The sequence below is a fragment of the Symphalangus syndactylus genome, chromosome 14, assembly GCF_028878055.3.
Source record: "Symphalangus syndactylus isolate Jambi chromosome 14, NHGRI_mSymSyn1-v2.1_pri, whole genome shotgun sequence".
Taxonomy (NCBI): Eukaryota; Metazoa; Chordata; class Mammalia; order Primates; family Hylobatidae; genus Symphalangus; species Symphalangus syndactylus.
This window is the reverse complement of record NC_072436.2, coordinates 115,069,144-115,086,320: the sequence shown is the minus strand read 5'-3', so window position 1 is coordinate 115,086,320 and position 17,177 is coordinate 115,069,144. Positions and strand designations below refer to the sequence as shown.

The following is a 17,177-nucleotide window of genomic DNA, read 5'->3' as shown; positions in this document are numbered from 1 at the left end:
GTGCTGAATACTGGAGGCAACTGTAACAAAATTGTAAGTATTTGTGTATCTAAACATAGAAAAGGCACAGTAAAAATATATTATAGTCTTATGGGACTACTGTTATATATGTAGTCTGCTGTTGACCGAAATTCGTTATGTAGCACATTACTGTGGAAGCATAAATCCTGAACAATATTTTAATAAATCAGATCTAGTAATATGTAAAAAAGATAACACTCCACAATCAAGTGGGGTTATCTCACAGGAATGCAAGGCTGGTTCAACATTCAGAAAGATGTAATTCAGATTCAAATAAAAAAAAAATACCCTATGATTCATCTCAATAAATGAAGAAAAGATGTGGCAAAATTCCGTAATCGCTTATGATCAAAAGACTCAGCAAACTAGAAACAGAATTCCTCATCCTAATGAATGATACCTAAAGCCTACAACTAACATTATACTTAACGAAAGGCTGAACGCTTTTTTCCCATAGATCATGAATAAGACAAAGGAAGAACACTGTCATTGCTTTTATTAAACATTGTGCCGGCCAGTCACGGTGGCTCACACCTATAATCCCAGCACTTTGGGAGGCCGAGACGGGCAGACCACCTGAGGTGAGGAGTTCGAGACCAGCCTCACCAACATGGTGAAACCCCGTCTCTACTAAAAATACAAAATTAGCTGGGTGTGGTGGCGCAAGCCTGTAGTCCCAGTTAGGAGGCTGAGGCACGAGAATCACTTGAGCCCCAGAGGTGGAGGTTGCAGCGAGCCAAGACAGCACCGCTGCACTTCAGCTTGGGCTACACAGTGAGACTCCATCTCAAAAGAGACCCAAAACAAACACACAAAACATTGTACTAGAAGTCCTAGGCAGAACATTAAAGCCAGAAAAATGAATAAAATGCATACAGATGAAAAAGGAAGAAGCAAGCTATCTTTATTCTCAGACAACATGTCCCAGAAAATTCTAAGACATCTTACAGAATTAATAAGTGAGTTTAGCAGGATTACAAGATACAACATTAATATAGAAAAATTTATTATACTTCTCCATACTAGCAACAAATAATGGTCTAAAACCTAGGAATTAAACAGAAATGAAAACGAGAAACTAAGCAACCTGACTTTAATACTTACTGTAAAACTAAAGTACACCTATGAAAGTTTCATCTATGAAACTTTTGTGATTGATAAAACTGACTTCATTAAAATTAAAACTGCCCCTTCAAAGATAATGTCAAGAGAAAGAGAAGACAAGCCACAGACTGGGAGAAAATATGTGCAAGAAACACATCTGATAAAGATCTACTTATAAAAATATATAAAGAACTCTCAAAACTCAACAATAACAACCTGTTTTAACAACGGGCCAAAGACCTTAACACACACCTCATCAAAGAAGATACACAGATGGCAAATAAGCGTATGAAAAGATGACCCACATCTTATCAGAGAAATGCAAATTAAAACAATGAGATACCACTATTTGCCTATTAGAATAGCCAAATCCAGAACACTGTCAACAGCAAATGCTGGCAAGGATGTATGCAACAGGAACTCTCATTTGTCACTGGCGGGAATGCAAAATGATACAGACACTTTGGAAGACATTTTTGCCGTTTCTCACAAAACTAAGCATATTTTTACCATATGATCCAGCAATTGTGCTCACTGGTATTTACCCAAAACAGGTAAAAACTTATGTCCAGACAAAAACCTGCACATGGATGTTTATGGCAGCTTTATTCATAATTGCCAAAACTTGGGAGCAACCATGAAGTCCTTCAGTAGGTAAAGGGATAATTGCCATGAAAAGACCCAGAGGAACCTTAAATACATATTATTAAATGAATGAGGCCAATCAGAAAAGGCTACACACTGTATGACTGTAACTTTACAAAAAGGCAAAACTATGGAGACAATCAGTGGTTGCCAGGGTTTTGGGAAGGAGAAAGGGATGAAGAGGTGAAACACAGAGGACTTTTACGGCAGTGAAAATACTCTGCATGACACTATAATGATGCACATAATTATACATTTGTCCAAGTCCACAGAATGTACAACACCAAGAGTGAACCCTAATGTAAACTACAGACTTCGGATTGATTATGATGTATCAATATAGGTTTATTGATTGTGACAAACTGTACCATTCTAGACAGCGGAGTTGGGGAGGATGTTGATAATGGAGGACACTAGGAACTAGGAGAACAGGGAACGGATGGAAAATCTCTGTACCTTCATTTCATTGTGAAGCTCAAACTACTCTAAAAAAAACCAAAATCTTTAAAAGCTTTCCTTGGGCCGGGCGCAGTGGTTCACGCCTGTAATCCCAGCACTCTGGGAGGCCGAGGCGGGTGGATCACGAGGTCACAAGATCGAGACCATCCTGGCTAACGCGGTGAAACTCTGTCTCTAGTAAAAATACAAAAAATTAGCCGGGCATGGTGGCCGGCGCCTGTAGTTCCAGCTACTAAGGGAGGCTGAGGCAGGAGAATGTCATGAACCCGGGAGGTGGAGGTTGCAGTGAGCCGAGACCACGTCACTGCACTCCAGCCTGGGCAACAGAGCGAGACTCCTTCTCCCAAAAAAAAAAAAAAAAAACCACAACACAACAAAAAAAAAAGCTTTTCTTAAAAAACAAACTAAATGAATAGAAAAATAGATCAATTGAACAGACTAGAACAGAGGTATAGGAATTTTTTTTTTCTATGAAGGGCCAGTTAATAAATAATTTAGTCTTTGCAGATGACCTATGGTTTCCATTCCAGATTGTTTTCTTTTTAAACAATCCTTAAAAAATATAAAATCCATTCTTACGTGGCAGGCCATATAAAAACAGGTCATGGGGCTGGATGTGGCCCATGGACTAGAGTTTGCCCTTAGACTACAGAGTCCAGAAACAGACACCTCCTTGTACAGTCAATTTCATTGCTAGTTATTTATCTAAGAGAAATGAAAACTTCTATGCTCACAAAAAAAGCTATACAACAATGTTCACAGAAGATTTATTCTTTTTTTTTTTTGAGACAGAGTCCTGCTCTGTCGCCTAGGTTGGAGTGCAGTAGTGTGATCTCGGCTCACTGCAAGCTCCACCTCCCAGGTTCACGCCATTCTCCTGCCTCAGCCTCCCAAGTAGCTGGGACTACAGGCGCCTGACACCACGCCCGGCTGATTTTTTGTATTTTCAGTAGAGACGGGGGTTTCACCACGTTAGCCAGGATGGTATCCATCTCCTGACCTTGTGATCCGCCCGCCTCGGCCTCCCAAAGTGCTGGGATTACAGGTGTGAGCCACCGCGCCTGGCAGAAAATTTATTCTTAATAGCTTCAAACTGGAAACAATCCCAATGTCCATTAATGGGAGAATGGAAAAGCAAATTATGCTCTGGTCACAAAACAGAATACCATTTAGCAACAAAAAAGAACTAGTTCATGCCAACATGGATGAATCTCAGAAAACAAGTTGTGAGCAAAATAAGCCTTATTAAAAAGCACATACTAGTATAAGTCATCATACTACATGATTCCATTATGGGAAGTCTGAGAACAGGCAAAGCAATTCAGGGTTAAAGAAATTAGCAGCCGGGCACGGTGGCTCATGCCTGTAATCCCAACACTTTGGGAGGCTGAGGTGGGTAGATCACTAGGTCAGGAGTTCGAGATCACCCTGGCCAACATGGTGAAACCCTATCTCTACTAAAAAGACAAAAGCTAGCTGGGCATGGTGGTGCACACCTGTAGTCCCAGCTACTCGGGAGGCTGAGGTACAAGAATCGCTTGAACCCGTGAGGTGGAAGTTGCAGTGAGCCGAGATCGCGCCACTGCACTCCAGACTGGGTGACAGAGCGAGACTCCGTCCCAAAAAAAAGAAAAAGAAAAAAAAGAAATTAGCAGTAATTGTCAGGGGATGAGTGGGGACAGAAAAAGGGAGGCATACAAAGGAATTTTCTGGGCTAAGAGAAATGTCCTGAATCTTGATGGCGTGTGGGTTACATGGGTAAAGGGTTTTGACAAATATAAGATCTGTGCCTTTCATGCTATGTAAATTACAACTACAAAAATAATCAAAGTAAAATAATAAAAATATTTTAAAAATTAATACACGTAGGTCTTTAACTCCAGGTCTTAATAGCTACTTTTAGTTGATAAAGTAACGAAGATAATGGTTTTTTGTACAAGTACGGTTATGTGTTGCATAACAACATTTCAGTCAACTACAGACCTCATATACAGTGGTCCCATAAGATTATCATGGAACTGAAAAATTCCAATGGCCTAGTGACGTAGTAGCTGTTGAAACTGTCATAGCATAAGGCATTACTCAGGTGTCTGTGATGCTGCTGGTGTAAACAAATCTATGCACTACCAGCTGTATAAAAGCATGGCTCAATTATGTATAGTACATAATAGTCGATAATGATAATATATGACTATGTTACTGGTTTATGTATTTACTACACTTATTAGGTTTATGCATTTACTACCTTCTACTTTTTCTTCAGTTAACTGTAAAACAGCCTCAAGGCAGGTCCTTCAGGAGGTATTCCAGAAGGCAGCATTGTCATTATAGGAGATGACAGTCTCCCATACATGTTACTGCTTCTGAAGACCTTTCAGTGGGACAAGATGTGGAGGTGAAAAACAGTGATATTCATGATCCTGACCTTGTACAGGCTTAGCCTAGTGTGTGTGTGTGTGTGTGTCTGTGTGTATGTGTGTACATTTATGTTTTAGCTTTTAACAAAAAAGTTCAAAAAATTAAAGAACTGGCCAGGCACAGTGGCTCATGCCTATAATCCCAGCACTTTGGGAGGCCAAGGCAGGCACACTGCCTGAGCTCAAGAGTTTGCGACCGGCCTGGGCAACATGGTAAAACCTTGTCTCTACTGAAATACAGAAAATCAGGTGGGTGTGGCAGCATGCACCTGTAGTCCCAGCTACTCGGGAGGCTGAGGCAGGAGAAATGCTTGAACACAGGAGGCAGAGGTTGCAGTGAGCAGAGATTGCACCACTGCACTCCAGCCTGGGAGACACAGCAAGACTGTCTCAAAAAAAAAAAAGAAAAAAAAAATTAAATAAATAAAAATTTTAAAATAGAAAAAAGCTTACAGAATAAGTACAAATACTTTTGTACAGCTGTACGTGTTTGTGTTTTAAGCTAAGTGTTAATACAAAAGAATAAAAAAGTTTTTAAAAACCTGAAGTTTATAAAGTGAAAAGTTACAGTAAGCTAAGGTTACTTTATTACTGAAATTTAAAAATAAATAAATTTAGCATGGCCTAAGTGTATAGTGTTTATAAAGTCTAAGCAGTGTACAGCAACATTCTCGGCCGTCACATTCACTCACCACTCCTTCACTCATCCACAGCAACTTCCAGTCCTGCAAACACCATTCACAGTAAATGCCTTATACAGGTGTGTTTTATACACACACCTGCCCACCCCTGCCACACACACCAGGATCTATGCTGCCCAGGCTGTTCTCCAACTCATAGGCTCAAGTGATCCTCCTGCCTCAGCCTCCTCAAGTGCTGGGATTGCAGGCATGGGACTGAGTGTCTGGTCAGGTGTACTATTTCAAATCTTTTATACATTATTTTCTACTATACCATTTCTATGTATAGAAATGCTTAGGTTTATAAATACTTAGCATTGTGGCACTGTGTCACAACTGCCCAAGTATTCATTACAGTAACATGATTTATAGTCTAGGAGCAACAGCGTACACTATATAGCTGAGGTGTGTAATAGGCTATGCCATCTAGGTTTGCATAACTACTCTATGATGCTCCTACCATAACATAATCACTTAACCATGCATTTCACCCCCATCATTAAGTGACACATGCCTAAGTTACTCTTCAAGATGGTCACCTGGGAGATACGTCAAATAAAAATCTTCATTGTTGTTATTATGCTAAACATTCATTCAGTTTATGTTACAGAAAATAATCAGCCAAAAAGTTAACTGGAAATACTACTCCAACTTTGACTTTAAAAAAGATACATAATTATAGATAAAAGACTGGTAGAGAAAACATCAGGTGTATGTTTTCTTTAGTGCTAAGTATGACTGGGTGATAGGCTTATAGGCAAGATTTTCTTTTCTAGACATTTCTGTGCTAATTTTGTATAACAAACATCAATTTTTTAAAAGTTGATATACGATTTGATCGGTTGCCCGGGCTGGTGTCAAATTCCTGGCCTAAAGCAATCCTCCCACCTCGGCCTCCCAAGTAGCTGGGATCACAGGAATGAGCCACCAAGCTCAACAGCTACTTTTACTACCAAAAAATGTTTTCGGAAAACATTAGAAAAGCAGTCTCATTATCACTTCAAATGCTGTGTGGCTATCTCAAATATTTTATGTGGCAAAGCACCTTGCCAGTTCACTACTTAATATTCTCTGAAAGGTTTTCAGTAAACCTATGCATATACTAAGAATGTTACATACATCATCTCATTTAATCGGCATGCAATTCTGTAAGATAGAGATTATTATCCATTTTTAATTGATAGAACAATTCTCAATGGCAGCTACTATTATCCTCATTTAAAAGCCAAAACACTAAAACCCAGAGAGATTAAATAAGTTTCCCATAGCTAATAATTAGTGAAGCCTGGATGTGAACTGAGGCAGCATATTCCAGAGCCCACGCCAGGCTTGAAAGCAATTAGCCACTACATCTGCAGAAGGCAGTCTGAGCTGCTGCTATTACTACTGCCGCTGCAGTAAGTACACTGAGTACTATGTGTGTGTCAATCCATTTAATATACATATGCAATCTCATTTAATTAAAAAGTTTAAAAAAGAAATTCATAAGGCTGGGTGAGGTGGCTCATGTCTGTAATCCCAGCACTTTGGGAGGCTGAGGCAGGTGGATCACCTGAGGTCAGGGGTTCAAGACCAGCCTGGCCAACATGGTGAAACCCTGTCTCTACTAAAAATACAAAAAATTAGCTGGGCATGGTGGCACATGCCTGTAATCCCAGCTACTCAGGAGGCTTAGGCAGGAAAATTACTGGAACCCAGGAGGCGGAGGTTGCAGTGAGCCGAGATCGCGCCATTGCACTCCTGTCTAGATAACAAGAGTGAAACTATGGGGAAAGAAAGAAAAAGAAAGAAAGGGAAGGGGAAGGGAGGGGGAGAGGGAGGGAAGGGAGGGAAGGAAGGGGAGGGAAGGGAGGGAAGGAAGGGAAGTAAGGAAGGAAAAAGAAAGGAAGGAATGGAAAAAGAAAGAAAAGAAAAAGAAAGAAAAGAAATTCATGATTAATTATCATGGGAAGGTAGGTACATCATGAATCATGCATTCTATAGGACACCTATGATCATCTTTCGTTAGAGTCATAATAAGATCCCTGAGCCAGTCCTAGACTGCTTAACATGTCTACTAAACATCTGTGCCCACAGGAATTACATACATCCCACATTACCCTGTATTAATTCATGGCACTACATAGTTTCATTCTACAAACTATTTTTGTTGTGATCTTTTAAAAGAGGCCAAATTAAGATGTGCTTAATGTAAAATTCCCTCATTTCTTTGTGCTAAGAATCAGATGACTTCACGTGAAAAAGTGACAAGCAACAGACAAATGTACAGTATTATTTCTCTTGCTATTAAATATTAGAAATTCCAGCCAGGTATGATGGTTTCACACTTGTAATCCCAGCACTTTGGGCAGCCAAGACAGCAGTCGGCTTGAGTTCAGCTCAAGACCAGCCCAGGCAACATAGTAACACCATGTCTGCATTAAAAAGAAAAGAAAAAAATGGTTGGAGTTCAGGTTTTCAGGCTCTTTCTGGTCTACCTTGTGGCAATTTGAAAGTCCAGCATCAGTTTCTGCTGGGTTTCAAAGATGCAGGAGAAGCTTAGTGTTGTGTCGAAACAGCCAATGGACCCGTCACAAAAGTTTAATCCAACCCTGGTCCCAGAGTCTTCAAAAGTGCTCACTGAAGAAAATTCCCAGGACGATTCAGGGGCCTCTCAAAACTTCTGCTCTGAGACATTGATAAAGAACCTTAGTAACTTGACTATCAACCCTAGTACCAAATTCTCTTCCCTTCTACCAGAAGGCTCACCCCAACAACAGTATACGGGAGCAATGATCCTCAGGGAAATCAGAGATGACTTGCTTTACAGGAGAAGATTTAAGAACACTGCTGCCTATGCAGAAAGAAAGGATGGCAAAATTGAGATACCTGTTACTCGGCAGAGTTCCTAGGCTTGAAAGAGAACTGACAAACACTGCGCTTAAGGGAGTTCGGAATGAAACAAGAAGTGGACATTTCAGATGTTGCTGCAGTTTCTGCGTGTGTAACAGATGGGGTACTTTTGAGAGTGCTAGAATAGGGAATTACAACACTGAGCCACTTCAGCCATAAACCTTATTCTTGTACTTTTTTTTCTTGCTGGTAATTTTATGTAGCAGGTTGAGAAAGCTACTTTATGCTACAATAGACTATACCAAAAATTTTGATATTGAGTTCTAGGATGTATTTTTCCCGTATCTCTTCCTTTCTACCATGATACTAGTGATGTACAAGGGGTCTGTGTAGTTTGAACGTACCTAAATAACTTCAGTATACTTCAGCTCTACTGTTTAATTTGACTCAAAGAAGCCAAGAGGACGTAAGCATCCCCATGTGTTTTAGAAGCCCAAAGCCAGTGAGATGAAACCCAACATCGAGAATTTGAAGCAAAGTCACTTGTGGGTAAAGAAAGCATTGGGTAGTTTCGGTACAGTGTAATAATAAGAAAAATTTGGGTTGCAGTAAGAGGAAACTTTGTGCTCTTTTTACAATTTTCAGTACAAATAAAGGTGCATATAAAAGAATCAATTTTTTTAAAAAAATCAAAAAAATTAGCCAGGCATGATGGTGCACACCTGTAGTACCAGCTACTGAGGAGGCTGAGGCTGGAGCATTCCTTGAGCCCAGGAGTTTGAGGCTGCAGGGAGCCATGATAACGCCACTGCCACTCTAGCCTGGGTGACAAGAGTGAGGCCTTGTCTCAAAATAAATAAATAATATTAGAGATTTCCAATAATCTACCCAAAACAGAGAAGGTAGATTAGTCATTTCTTAGCCAACTTGGTTCTACTAATTCTTTACTGACTATATTCTGCTAATCCATTCCTTTAGAGCACAGATTCTCAGAGTGTGGTCCCTGACCACCACAATTAGGGTCACCTGTGAGCTGGTTAGAAATGTCAATTCTCAGGTCCCAGCCAAAATCTGCTGAAGCAGAAACTTGGTAAGTTGGAGGCAGAAATCTGTCTTGACAAGCCTGCAGTGACTCTGCTGAATATTCAGGTTTGGGAACCACTGTTTTACAGTATCTGACCAAAATGATGGCTGAGTCCTGGGAGCTGATCTAATGTAAAACTTTTACTCCAGGAACTCCTCCAGTCAAAAATCAAGCCCTGTGTTTTCTGACCACTTTCTAAAAAAGACGAATATTCCAAAAACTTTATTCAAAAAATAAGCCCTAATCTGACCCCGTATAAAGACGGATTACCATACAAACTATTTTGGTCACGTTTCAGATTTGTTAGTTAAAAGAAAGTACTTAAAAGATTTCTAAGGTCACAAAAACAAATTCTTATCAACCTTAAAATCAGAATGCCTCTGGACCCCTTGACCCGAAATTACACCTTCCTCTTTCTACCGGCTTCTGGCTTCCTTCTGTCATCTCGGCGCCGAGCAACATCTCTCAACACCTGTAGCCAGGAGAGAGAGTGTCTGTACAGCTTCTAAATCCTACCTAAATTGGTCTTTGTTGCTTTCTTTCTAGAGGACAAGTGTATGAGTTACTTTCAGTAGAAAACGAGAACATGCTCCCCTCATAAGACAAAATGTTAAGTTTTGCTACTGTCAAAATAAAGAAATTGTTTTATTTTGTTTTTTCTTTAAAAAACTCTTATCATGCCTTCTATCACAAGAGTAAACAAAAGAAAAAAATACTAATATCATGTATTGTTAATATTGCCATGTTGTCAACAAGGGTCATGTTTTTCCTACTGTAAATATTTTAAGAGTCACATAAAATTAGAAATGAGATGGCAGGGCATGGTGGCTCACGCCTATAACCCCAGCACTTTGGGAGGCTGAGGTGGGCAGATCACCTGAGGTCAGGAGTTCAAAACCAGCCTGGCCAACATGGTGAAACCCCATCTCTACTAAAAATACAAAAAATTAGCCTGGCGAGGTGGCAGGTGCCTGTAATCCCAGATACTCAGGAGGCCGAGGCAGGAGAATTGCTTGAACCTGGGAGGCAGAGGTTGCAGTGAGCCGAGATCACGCCACTGCATTCCAGCCTAGGTAAAAAAAAACGAAACTCCCATCTCAAAAAAAAAAAAAAAAAAAAAATTAGGAATGAGAAGAGGAGAAATAATCACAAACATCAAAAATGACAAAGAACTGCACACATTTTTGCACAGCTTTAAGTTAACAAATTTTAAAGACTAGACGAAAAGGATTTTCTACTAAAACGGAAACTGTAAAACTTACGAAAGAACAGGCTGCACTGCATTAGTGTTAAGAGGCCCCTGGCCAGACCATGTGGATGCAAGCCTGGTTCTGCCACTCACTGGCAGCCTCCACTTCTTAATCTGTAACATGGGACTTGCCTACCTCCTATCTGTTTTTTAAACAAAGATTAAAAGTTAAGTATCTTTTAGTTTTTCTCAAAATCAAAGCAAATTTAGACTTTACTAAATAAAAACGATATTGACCTAAGAGACTACTAAAAGCCTAAAAGACCCAATATTTATAGAAAATAGCAACAAAGTTGTCAAAGATCTTTTTTTTTTTTATTTTGAGTCAGAGTCTCACTCTGTTGGTATGCTTGACTGTGGTGGTGCGATCATGGCCCACTGCAACTTTGCACTCCTGGGCTCAAGCAATCCACCTGCTTCAGCCTCCCAAGTAGCTGAGACCACAGACATGTGCCACCATGACCAGCTAATTTTTAAATTTTTTTTAAAGATAGGGTCTCCCTATGTTCCCAGGCTGGTCTTGAACTCCTGAGCTCAAGCAATCCTCCCACCTCAGCCTCCCAAAGTGTTGGAATTACACGTGTGAGCCACCACGCCCGGCACTATTGTCAAAGATCTTCAGTCACTTCCTAGGGAAAAAAAGGCTTCAGGCCCACATCACTGTAAGGGTGAAGTCTCTCAATTCTTCATGTAATAGATAATTCCAAATCGATTTAAACTGTTTCAGAGAATAAATATGAAAGACTTTCAAATTTTTTTGATCAAGTTAACATAACACTGATATAAAAACTGACAAAGCACAAAAAGAGCTATGGATCAATCCCATCACTGATAAATGAGAAACAAAATTCTAAATGAAACACTAGCAATTAAAACTCAGCAATACATTAACTTTTGATTTTACAATTACAGAGATGGTTTAATTTGGTATTATAAAACCTACACAGATAATCTGTCACATAAATAAATGGAAAGTGAAAAATCACAGGTTAATCAACATAGGTAGGTATCAAAAAGAAATTTGATAAAACCTAACATTTAGATTTTATCATTTATTTTATGAGGAATAGATTATGCCCCAATTTTAAAAGAAATATACTACTGACTATAAACCAAAGCTCACATTATTCTTAATAATAGAACACTAAATACACTTCCATTTAAGTAGGATACAAGACAGGGATGCCTAAGAGCATAAACACTGGCAAAAAATATTGGCAAGGAGAAAATAAAAGATCAGTAATGCAAAAGATGACTATCTCCTTGGAAAACTCAAGAGAATCTCCTGAAAACGTACTAGAATAATTAAGATAATCCCATAAAGCAGCCAGATTACTAGAGTAGCATATACATAACATCTCTCCTATATTAAAATAGCCAGTTAGATAATGAAATATAACTCATCACCAACAGCAACAAAAACCACATAATACCTCCAGAAATAAACTTAGTTAGGAAAGATTTATTACACAGATAAAGAAAACCATACTATGCTTCCAAGCAACATAAGACCCCCAGAAAAGATAATTTATATGTATAAGACGACTCAGGAAGTCACAAAACTGTTAAAATGTCACATCCCTCCTAAAATGACTTATAAAGTTGTACTGAATCTTATAAATCCAAAATCCCAAAGATTTTTTGCTTTTAAAATTTGAAAAAAAGTCCTAAATTTATCTAAGACAGTGGGGTTCTCAACCCTGGCTGCCATGAAAATCATCTGAGGAACTACACACTATACAAATGCTTCTACTATATCCCCCAGATTCTTACTTAATTGCTCTGTAGTGGGGTTCAGGCATCACATTTTTAAAAACTCTCCAGATAAATCTGATAAAGTGTAGACAGAGTTGAGAACCACCTGTGTGAGAAATAACTAGCGAGGTCATATACTAAAATTCATCACACAGCTAGGTTAATAGGTTTCTGGCACAGGAACAAGCAAAGGTCAATGGAACTAAAGAAAGAGAGTTCAGAAATAAGACCCAAATCCTATATATTTGAAAAGAGACTAAAGTATATACCAAAAACAGCACACTATATCAGTGAAAGAAAAGATGGATTACCAATACTAAATAAATGGTACTAAGATGATTATAACATGAAAAAATATATACTGCTGGATCTTTGCGTCTCACTCCTTACGCCAAAATAAATTGAGTTAAAGATTCAAGGAGGCCAGGCACGGTGGCTCACGCCTGTAATCCCAGCACTTTGGGAGGCCGAGGTGGGTGGATTGCTTGAGCTCAGGAGCTCAGGACCAGCCTGGGCAACATAGCGAAACCCCGTCTCCACAAAAAAATACAGAAATTAGTAAGCTGTGGTGGTGCGCGCCTGTAGTCCCAGCTACTAGGGAGGCTGAGGCAGGCGGATCACCTGAGACCAGGAGGCAGAGGTTGCAGTGAGCCGAGATCATGCCACTGCACTCTAGCCTGGGCAACAAACTGAGACCCCATCCCAAAAAAAAAAAAAAAAGTCATGTAATCAGGAGAAAAATACAGGAAAATATTTCTTAATTTTTTAATACGAAAAGCACTTCTAAAATATGACATAAAACCTAAAAGCCATAGGAAATAAATGGATAAATGTGTTTCTATACAAACTGAAAACATACACTTGGTAAAAACATATTGTTAACCTATGTGACCATATTCCTGGTGAAACAGACTATGGCAAGTAACAAAGGGGAAAAACATGTTTTAAGAGACTTAAGAATATAAATTAATGAGAAAAAGTGACAAACAATTCAAGAGAAAAATGGACAAAGATTATGAACAATCAGTAAAATACAACTGCCCATGACCTTAGGAAAAGACACACTTACCAAAGAATACAACTTGCTTAACAGAATGTCAAGTAAGTAAAAGGATGGTAATATTCAGTGTTGGTCAAGATTTGGATAGAGACTCATCCACTCTTGATGGTGTAATTTGCACAATATTTCTGAAGAGTATCTGAGATTATCTATGCTTATTTAAAATCTCAGTATCTTTTCATTCAGAAATTCCATGTCCAGTAAATTATCTAGCAGATATGGTCACTCAGCTGTACAAAGGGTGTATGTACAATGTGTTCATGGCAAAACTGTGAAAACAGCAAAATACTGGAAATAACCTAAATGCTCGGCCTACATGGCACAAGTCCTTAAATTACGATATACCCAAATCAGGAATTCCTATTATACCTATGAAGAATGACTGACAGCTACGCAGAGCATGGAAGAATTTACAACTTGTATTGTTAAGTGGTGGGTGGGGAGGGGAACATCTACACTCACAAGAAAACGTTGTGTAATGCTACTCTTTATGTCTGGGGAGATAGCACACACATGCCCACACCCCTCTCTCTAAGCCTCTATACGCATACACCATCTCTGGCAGGACAGATAATAAATAATAGTTGCCTTTGGTGAGAATTTGGGAGAACCAAAATTCAAGAATTAAGAATTAACTCTCTGGTTCTTACTCTTGAGTATTTTTATGGTTGCTTGTCGTTAAATCATGTGCATGTTTACTTTCTAAAAACAAACTTTAAACAAGTCTGTGACCCATTAATTTTCCTTTTTAGAATCTAATCCATGACACATGTGGACAGGCACTGTTGTACTAGTGAAAAGTCAGAAACAATCCAAATGTTCATCCTCAGAGGATTAGATCAACAAATTATGATGTATCATATAATGGAATACTTTGCTATCAGTAAGAAAAAAAAAATCTCTGTGCAGTGTCACAGAAAGCCATCGAAGGTAAACTGCCAAGTAAAACAGCAAGGTGCTTATGTAGTCTGGTTTCATTATGTATTTTAAATCTTTATCTGTAAGGAGGATGCTGCTTTTTTCCTACTATTTTAATTATTTCATAGGATGTACTTCCCGTGTAATAGTTCTTAAAACAAAATTATCTTGAAAAAAGCGCCTTTTCCCTGTGCATTTTAAAATCTAGTTGGCTCTGCTATCGTAAGGTTCTAGAGGGAGAATGGTTTAAAAAGGACTTCTGTCTTGCTCTTACTTTCTGCCCACCACTACTTGGTCTTTCATTCCACCCAAAGGCAATGACACATCTTTAAAAAATGCACTCTATCCACCTCTAGTGGGCTGCTTTGAGATACCTATAGGAAACAAGAGACAACTGTCCCCAGCACGCTAACGAGGCTCACTTTCCAAACAGTGACATCAACGAGTTGCTTTGTGAAAGAAAGACCACTCTGTATAAAGGAACCCCAGGTGGACAGAGGAGCATGAAGCGTTACAGGTGTAATCAGCAAAGTCCAACCTCTGGAAGACACTCTCTAGGATAAATAGCAGACAACAACCAAAACATGTTTCTTCAATAAATAAATTGTAAGGATCCCACAGACCAACAGAGAACAGATTCTTAAGAGGCATATCAACTAACAGAAATGTAGATTTTGAGTAAAAATCTATAAAAACTAATCATAGGCCGGGCGTGGTGGCTCACGCCTGTAATCCCAGCACTTTGGGAGGCAGAGGCAGGTGGCTCGCTTGAGGTCAGGAGTTCAAGACCAGCTTGGCCAACATGGTGAAACCCTGTCTCTACTAAAAATACAAAAAGCCGGGTGCGGTGGCAGGCGCCTGTAATCCCAGCTACTCGGGAGGCTGAGGCAGGAGAATCACTTGAACCCAGGAGGCGGAGGTTACAGTGAGCCCAGATGGTGCCATTGCACTCCAGAGCCTGAGCAACAGTGAAACACCATCTAAATTAAAAAAAAAAAAAAAAAAAAAAAAAATTACAACATATGAGACCCCTGGAAACATGACTATTCTGTGGATACTGGCTGACATGAAGTTACTGTTAAATTTGTTAACATGTGATAATGGCTTTGTGTTTAGGTGTACAAAGTCCAACTTCTACATATATGTTATCAAAAGCTCTTGAAGTGCACGCAGTCCAGGGTCCCAGACCTTTCAGGGGGACCACGATGTCACAACTATTTCCATAAAATACTAAGACATGATTTGCCTTTTCCCTCTGATTCTCTGACAACCACACAGTAGATCTAGTTTTCTAGGTACTTTGTGATGTGTGATTCCACTGCACTGGACGGATAATGAAATGTGTTTCAAAATTCTGTTTTACTATTTAATATAATAAATATTGAGAGGTATACTGCACATGTTAAAGAAATCTCTTTAGGGTCCTCAGTAATTGTTAAGATTATTCAGGAGTCTTGTGATTAAAAAAAAGTTTGGCAATCACTGCTTTATACTATTATGTCGATTTCATATGATTTAAACTCTCCAGAATAGACAGAGTTTTAAAAATGGGTAGTAAGGAGTAGAGTGATGAATGAATTTGGAAAAGGAACAAGGATCAATCTTTCCAGGAACCATAAACCCATGAGAAATTCCTTCTCAATCGACACACTCATACAGACTCTTCTTCAAATGCCAGGTACAAGTAAAATTTAAGTTCACGTTCCCCTCTACTAACATTTCAAAAGAGACAAATGCAATTTAAACACTGAGCATTACTTCATCTTCATTTCTTAAGTTAAAAAAAAAATCCTCTCGTTTCCGACAGTCACAGGGTTTTGGATCCGTCACCCAACGCTCTCATCAACCTTGTGGGGAAACTGTGTTCTACTCTTATTTCTCCCTCACCCCTACTTGGGACTAAACGAATGCAAAGAACAGCCCAAACTGATTTTCTGTTCTGGGATGTGCTGAATTCCCGTGCCTGAAGACGTGCCTGGTGGCTGCCGCTGAGAAGCCTCTGGCCACAGAGGGTCCACAGGGTTTGTCACTTCAGTGGGAATAGGCTGCGCTTCCTTCTCTGCACTCCACCCTGTCAGCCCTGGGCTTTTCCAGCTGTCTCACATCTATCCAGGCATTTATTTGCCTTCCCCCTTCTCCAAGTTCAGCTCCTACTCTAGAAGGCAGCTGCAAGGCTGGTGGCTGCAAATCCCAGCCCAGGCCTTTCCCTAGCAGAGCTCTTGGGTGTGTGTGTGTGTGTGTGTGTTGGGGGAATGTGGGTGAACTTGTATGTGTGTGTGTGGTGGGGGGATGTGGGTGACCCTGTGTGTGTGTGTGTGTGTGTGTGTGTTGGGGGGATGTGGGTGACCTTGTGTGTTTGTGTTGGGGGGATGTGGGTGACCTTGTGTGTGTGTGTGTGTGTGTGTGTGTGTGTGTGTGTGTTGGGGGGATGTGGGTGACCCTGGAACCACCTGGAGGCTGCTGCTGCTTTTTTTTTTTTTTTTTTTTTTTTTTTTTAAGAGACAGGGTTTCGCCACATTGCCCAGGCTGGTCTCAAACTCCTAGAGTTGAGCTATCCATCCACCTCGGCCTCCCAAAGTGCTGGGATCACAGGCGTAAGTCACTGCGTCCAGCACCCATATGGAGGCTTCTTAAAGCCCAGGCCCCACCCCGAGCTTCTGAGTCAATAAAGAAGTCTGCATTTCTAACAAGCTTCTAGGGGATGCTGCTGCTGCTGCTGGTCCAGGGGACCCCACTTGAAGAACCACTGCACTGGTGTTTCCTCTGGTACCCGAATGCCTGTGCTTCTCCCTGGCTCTGCCACCTCTTCCCTGTTAACATGGGAGTTGAGAGAGTGAGTTGACAACCTTGGAACACAGTTTCCTCATTCAGTGAAATGGATACTGTGCCAACAGATACTTCACTGGTTGGCCATAGAGGAGCACACAGACCAGTGATCACCTCCTCAGTGGGC

General features: G+C 40.0%; 1 protein-coding gene across 10 annotated transcripts in view; it reads right to left on the bottom strand.

The window, feature by feature from the left end:
- Positions 1-17,177, bottom strand: part of CREBBP (CREB binding protein) — a 156,472-nt gene that overhangs the window by 108,851 nt on the left and 30,444 nt on the right. The gene's annotated exons all lie outside the window — the stretch shown is intronic.